The sequence below is a fragment of the Nelumbo nucifera genome, chromosome 2 (genome assembly GCF_055504915.1).
Source record: "Nelumbo nucifera cultivar China Antique chromosome 2, China Antique-T2T, whole genome shotgun sequence".
Taxonomy (NCBI): Eukaryota; Viridiplantae; Streptophyta; class Magnoliopsida; order Proteales; family Nelumbonaceae; genus Nelumbo; species Nelumbo nucifera.
Genome location: NC_142650.1, coordinates 69,045,944 through 69,052,245, shown reverse-complemented (window position 1 = coordinate 69,052,245; position 6,302 = coordinate 69,045,944). Strand labels below are relative to the sequence as shown.

The following is a 6,302-nucleotide window of genomic DNA, read 5'->3' as shown; positions in this document are numbered from 1 at the left end:
GTGGAAGAAATTCTACTTAATTTAACAAATTGCATGGTGCCATTATATTTCTTGCATTACCTTTTCAGTCAGTATCTAACTCAATCAACTCAAATGGCTTTTATCAAAGCTTGCCAGAAATCTCCGTTCAATCATATTTAGCCTCAAGTGCCTGTTGGTCAATTGACCAACTATTACCGCCACCCATTTACCAATTTTGAATAAATGAACAAAGAAATGCTGTAAGTTTGCTCTGAGGGGTACCCAAAACTCCTGTAAATTTGGCAAAGTCAATCAAATCAATATGTCCTCTATTGATTGATAAAAGATAGGAGATATCTAGTTTAAATATATGCAACTTCAGTTTCAAGATTAAAAGTATTCAAAATGCAGTAAAAAACAATTTTAAGAGATGTATCAGGATATACATGGATATAGTAGAAAAAATTAAGATACACATGAACATACACCAGATAAATTCAAATAAATCTCCAAAAATACATCAATAGCACTAAATTTGAATCTCAATAAGAGACATGAACTTCGATGGTTTACGTGAAGTGTGAACCATCGAAACACACTTTTGGGATTGTTATTCCATGTGTAAAACTTCTGAGCATCTCCATTCCTTGCGTTATTTTTTCTAAAATAGAGTTTTAAAAATATTTAAGAATTAATTCCTTTGTTCATTTCAAGGTTCTCTGTTAGGGTTTTGGATCTTCTCTTTTTAAGAATATTATAGTTATGATGGAGCCTTTCCAGCTGTTTTTTGGGGTTATATCAGACAAGGGCCTTAATATCAATAAAAATAATATTTTTATAAAAATTTCAAAAAAAGCTAACTTTTCAAAAATAATATCAGTAATATTCATCTTCGCCTCCCGCCGCCGTCTTCAGCACGCCTCCGGCTATATCCGCCCGCCTCTGCCTCCGGCCACGCCTCCCTCTTGATATAACCCCTTTAAAATATTCGTGAAGCCTTACACTTGTGCCCGACTGTTGGAGCTTCTGATATAAAAAAACAGTGTCTGTGACTGTGAATCCATTCTCGTTATTAGCTTTCGTTTTCCCGCAATGAGTGGGCGTTAGATACGGCTTCCGAGAAAACAACTAGTGGAGGATCATCTCCCCGGACGGATAATGACTCAGTGGAGGAGTTCCTCCAGGTGACGCTTGATCTCCAAGATGACGATACCATCATTCTCCAAAGCGTCGAACCGGCTACCGTCATTGATATCGATTTGGAAGTCTCCATCGGGAGTGCGACAGAGACGCCAGCATCATCGAGATCGCCCACGATTAGGCGTAGTTCTTCCAATCGGTTACGTCAGTTTTCTCAGGAGCTTATAGCTGAGCTTAGGAGGTTCTCGTGGGGCCAGCATGGCCGTGCATCTCGGACGCCGTCTGCTTCTGCCTCGCCACCCTCTGCCTCTACCGCCCAGAATGGTGCCAGCACCTGCTCTGCTTTAGATTCGGTTTTGGCCGCTTGAGCTCTCCGGAAGCAACGAGTGCAGCTCGAACGATCTAAACTCGGTGCTGAAAGAGCTCTTTGAGGACTGAGATTCATTAGCAACAAAAGTAACCAAGGCGTTGACAAGTGGAATGAAGTCGAAAACAACTTCAATGAACTTGCGCAGGACGGTCTTCTCCACCGTTCAGATTTTGCACAATGCATAGGTTTTCTTCTTCTTCTTCTTCTTCTTCTTCTTCTTCTTCTTCTGTAATTCTGTTATTTAGTTAGCTTTCATGCATCCGTCCAAGGGAAAAAAAAAAAAAAAACATCCGATGTTAAAATTCAGAAAAAAAAAAAAATTGTTTTCTCTTTCTGTGTTGTTTGAAGGAATGCGAGACTCGAAGGAATTTGCGTTGGAACTGTTCGATGCATTGAATAGGAGACAGATTAAGATGGATAAGATTGGCAAAGAAGAACTTCACGAGTTCTGGTGTAAAATTACCGACGAGAGCTTCGATTCTCGGCTCCAGATCTTCTTCGACATGTGTGCATTCAAAAGAACTCAAATAGTTGTTTTATTATTTAGCCACCCTCGCCTCCGATTCCGGCAACGTTGCCGGAGGTGGGTGGAGGCAGAGGCAGCGGCGCTGGTGGTGAGCGGAGGTGGCGGCGTTCGGCAAGGGAATGACCACCAACGCCACTGGTGGTGAGTGGAGGTGGTCGGGCCGAACTATAAGAATGCTGGTCCGAGCTAAATAGCAGTGTCGGTCTCAGAAGTTGGATCTCTTACCAAACATCTGTGTCCTGTTCGGATTGGGCTTCCGGGGTTGTCGAGATGAGGTTAGCCGCCGAGGTATTAGGGATAGAGTCCCATTCCCCGACGAGCCATCTTCCTTATTCCTCTTTATTCGTGGTTGTGCTCATCCATGTGACGTGTAATTGATGTGGTTGAAAGGAGAAGATGGGGGGGCACCCTAATAGCGTAGTTCGATCAGGCTATGCCGACGTGGTTGAGCTAGCCCGATGTAGCTAGGCTATGTCGACATCACCAAGTTAGGAAGATGTGGCAAGGCGATAGTTGGGCGGCCACGTGTCTTGCAGGACCAACTCGGCCATGACCCGATCACCACTCCCCCAACTTTGAAGTCGAGGAATGTAATCTCCTAGGTTCATTACCTGGTTGAGGAACTTCCAAGTATGCATATCATTCGTGTTGTATTGGTTGTTGCCGAGGAATCCTCCGATCGTTGGCTGTAGAACTTAAAAACCACATCACCAAAACAACCAATTTGATTGATAAAGAAAGTGCAATGGATATCATGATAAAAATCTGAGGTTCAAACCAATTTGGTTTTGGATGAGTTGCGTATTGTCCCTCCCAGTCTGAGATGGTAAAACCAAAACCCGACTCCCGAACTTGTGTGAGTGAAATATGTTGAATCTTACCTGAATCAGATCCAGGTTTATGAACCACCTAATCGGAACTTTAGAAAACAAAACAAAATACTCTTCCAGAGATATTTAGACAATTCAATGGGAAGAAAGAGAAAGGGTGCCCTCAATCCAACTATAATTGGAACTTTAACTGATTTCTGTACTATATATGGCTTTTTTTGTCTCTACTTTTATCTGAAATCCAACTATACACAGTTTGGGATTTGTTTAAACAGTTGAGATTTTAGAATCAAAATCTATACAGTTATCAAAGAAAACAATGATATGCATGGGTTGATGTGGAGAACCAGCTCCATTGGCTCTCCTCTCTCTCAAGTCACAATAGTGGCTAAATACAGGATAAGCAATAAACACAAGAATTTGGTTTCATTGGATTAGAATAAAAACAGAAGAACGAACAGGACAAACCTTATCTTTCAAACATGTGAAGTAGCTTCATCATTCTAACATTATCAAGCTTTGGAAACAAAATCTTGGTCTCTCTGCCAAAGGCCGAGTGATGCAAAACGTCATAGAACCAATCGAGAAGAAACATGATCATTGATGTGGATCAAACGCCGATCTGAACAAATCACAAAAAAATCCTATAAAATCTAATCTTATAAAATTTAGTTGAAATAAATCTAGATCGAGCAATAGAAAACTTCAAGAGCTCATATCCTTTCTTCTTAATCAATCTCTGTTCATCGGTGAAGTTATCCACAAAAGGTTTGCTCTTGTCGAACGCGGGAGTTTGAGAATTTTGGGGTTCAAATTTTTTTTCTCTCTCTCCCTCTCATGCTAATAGGCCAATTAATTGGTTTTAGATCGGCTCAAGTCCGGTTTAAAGACAAAAACCGTCGAGTCAATTCTTTTGATCGTTTTACTTTTCGAAGCGGCGGTCTAGATAAGAACTTATTTGTCACTATAGCGGCGGTCTTAAAGACCGCCACCTTAGGCTCGTTTTCTTGTACATTAGAATAAGGTTTGGAGACCGGAGAGTTATAGCAGCTGTATAAGACAGAAGTGAAAATATAGTATTTTTTTAAAAGACACATAATAAACAGAAAGAAAAACTAAAGAGTTAAGGGCCCAACCGGGTTCGAACCGGTGACCTCTTGATCTGCAGTCAAATGCTCTACCACTGAGCTATGGACCCTTGCGAATGGGGAATTTGATGTAAACGTGATTATCAGAATATAGTCAAATAAATGGTCCAGTGTAGGACCCACAAATAGCCACGTGGTCTTGTATTTCAGGAATCATTTGAAAATAACGTTGTCCATTGCAGAAACCTACAATTCAAGAGGCAATCTACGAAGCAAAAATAGAATGAATGCTCCCATCATTACTCATAAACCAGGATTCTATTTAGTTTTATTTGGATGAAGGGATAATATTGGAATAATGACAAAAAACTTTAATCGTTCAAGCACATTAATAAATATATCAACAAAATGAAAGTACATCAATGATTTCAAATAATCATTCAAATCTAAAAGCTGAGGTTCTTGTACACGGATTGGTTTGGATGGTATCCAACACAAGGGGTGGATTCGAGTCGAGCCCAGCTCGAGCTCAAGCTTGGTTCTAGATAGAATATTGAGTTTAAGTTGGGTTCGGTTTGAGTTTGATTTAAGGAAAAATATTTTATAAATATAAAAATTATATATAAAAAATATTTTTTTTATTTACTTAAAAATTATGATTTATAATAATTAAGAATAATATTTATATTATATATATTATTTTTTATAATTTTATCATATATATATATATATTTGAGTTCGATTCGCTTATCAATCGAGCCTATAAATTGGGCTTGAGCTCGATTCGAAGCTCGATTGAAACCAAGCCGAGCCGAGCTCAAGCAACTCGTGAAAAGCTCAACTCGTTGCCACCACTATCCAGCACTACATTTGTATTTATCAATGTTTTCAACCTATCGTTGATCTGGTTGCTTGAACTATTCGAACTGTTATCCAATTAGGATTTCGGGTCTAGTTCAGTTCAAACCTGTTAGAGGGTAAAAAACCGTTAACTTGATCAATAACCACTCAACCCGGTTGATTCAACTGTTGACCCGTTCGACCTGATGACTAGGTTGCGGGTTGCATGCCCCCTTGGTAGCTAGGCAATGTGCACCATTGCACCCATCCCTAGCTAGTTTCCACTAGGCCCACTACCTTTAAATCCCTTGTGTATCTACTAATATGGGATAATTCCAATGTAGGGTTTGGATTAGAGCTGTCAAATAAGCAATAGGGGGTCTCTTAAAACGAAAAACCCTGCAAATACTCAATAAGCGAGGGCATCCAGCTACACATTGAGAATATCTCCCCATGAAATTAAAAGAATCTTTGATGTTCTCAAATTTTTGCTTTGTGGAGATCCCAATTCATCAAATAAATATTCATTGTGATTCTTCTAATCTTCCATATATATATTATCCATTATCAAATTTTTACTATTGGCAGATATGATGTCTGTAGATATGTTAAACAGGTTCATAATTCTGACTCTGATACCGTAAAGAACATTGATTGGTTATAAGATTTTTAGATGTGATGTCTTTATTGTATTATAGGCAGATCATGGTGGTGTCTTGGATCTTCTCCTTACATCAATCTTATAGTAATTGCAATTGTAATGACTATATACAAGTACAAGTGATCCGTGTTCGAAGCCCAGAAAGAGAAAGATATTTCTCTTAGAAGAGAAGAATAATGTTTGGAGACTGGAGAGTTATAGCAGTTGTATAAGACAGAAATGAAAATATAGTATTTTTTTAAAAGAAAATTAGTAAACAGAAAGAAAAACCGAAAAGGTAAGGGCCCAACCGGGTTCGAACCGGTGACCTCTTGATCTGCAGTCAAATGCTCTACCACTGAGCTATGGACCCTCACGGATGGTGGATTTGATGTAAAATTTATTATCAGAACGTAGTTTAATAAATGGTCCAATGTAGGACCCACAAATAGCCACGTGGTCTTGTATTTAAGGAATCATTTGAAAATAACGTTGTCCATGTTTAACATACGTGGTCCACTGAGCTATGGACCGTTTTTCTCAAGGTTTTTAAAAACGAACCGGTCAGGGGTCCAGTTATCGGTTCGAACGGTCTGACCGTTCGACCTGAATGGCCAGTCTGTTTTGACAAAAAATAAAAAAATTAAAAAAAATTGGAAAACGGTCAAAACTGTTCGAACGGTTAACTGGCTGGTTCAGCGGTTTACTGACCAAAATCAACGGTTTTGGGGGAAAACGGAACCGATCAGGTGATTGATTTCCTATTTTTCGGTCCGACCGTGGTCCAGTTTTGAGAGGGGGGAAAGTTGGTCAATGGGATTTTGGTTCCCATTGACCAATAATCCCATGTTCTTTTTTCAATTTTATGTGGAGAACAAATATAGTTTATTTTCTTGGGTACCACTTA

General features: G+C 39.3%; 2 non-coding genes across 2 annotated transcripts; both read right to left on the bottom strand.

The window, feature by feature from the left end:
* Window positions 1-3,953: 3,953 nt before the first annotated feature.
* On the bottom strand, window positions 3,954-4,025 carry TRNAC-GCA (transfer RNA cysteine (anticodon GCA)). Its single transcript has one exon. It is a non-coding gene; the product is annotated as a tRNA-Cys (tRNA).
* A 1,671-nt stretch (window positions 4,026-5,696) lies between these two features.
* TRNAC-GCA (transfer RNA cysteine (anticodon GCA)) lies at window positions 5,697-5,768 on the bottom strand. The gene has a single exon. It is a non-coding gene; the product is annotated as a tRNA-Cys (tRNA).
* Window positions 5,769-6,302: the final 534 nt, after the last annotated feature.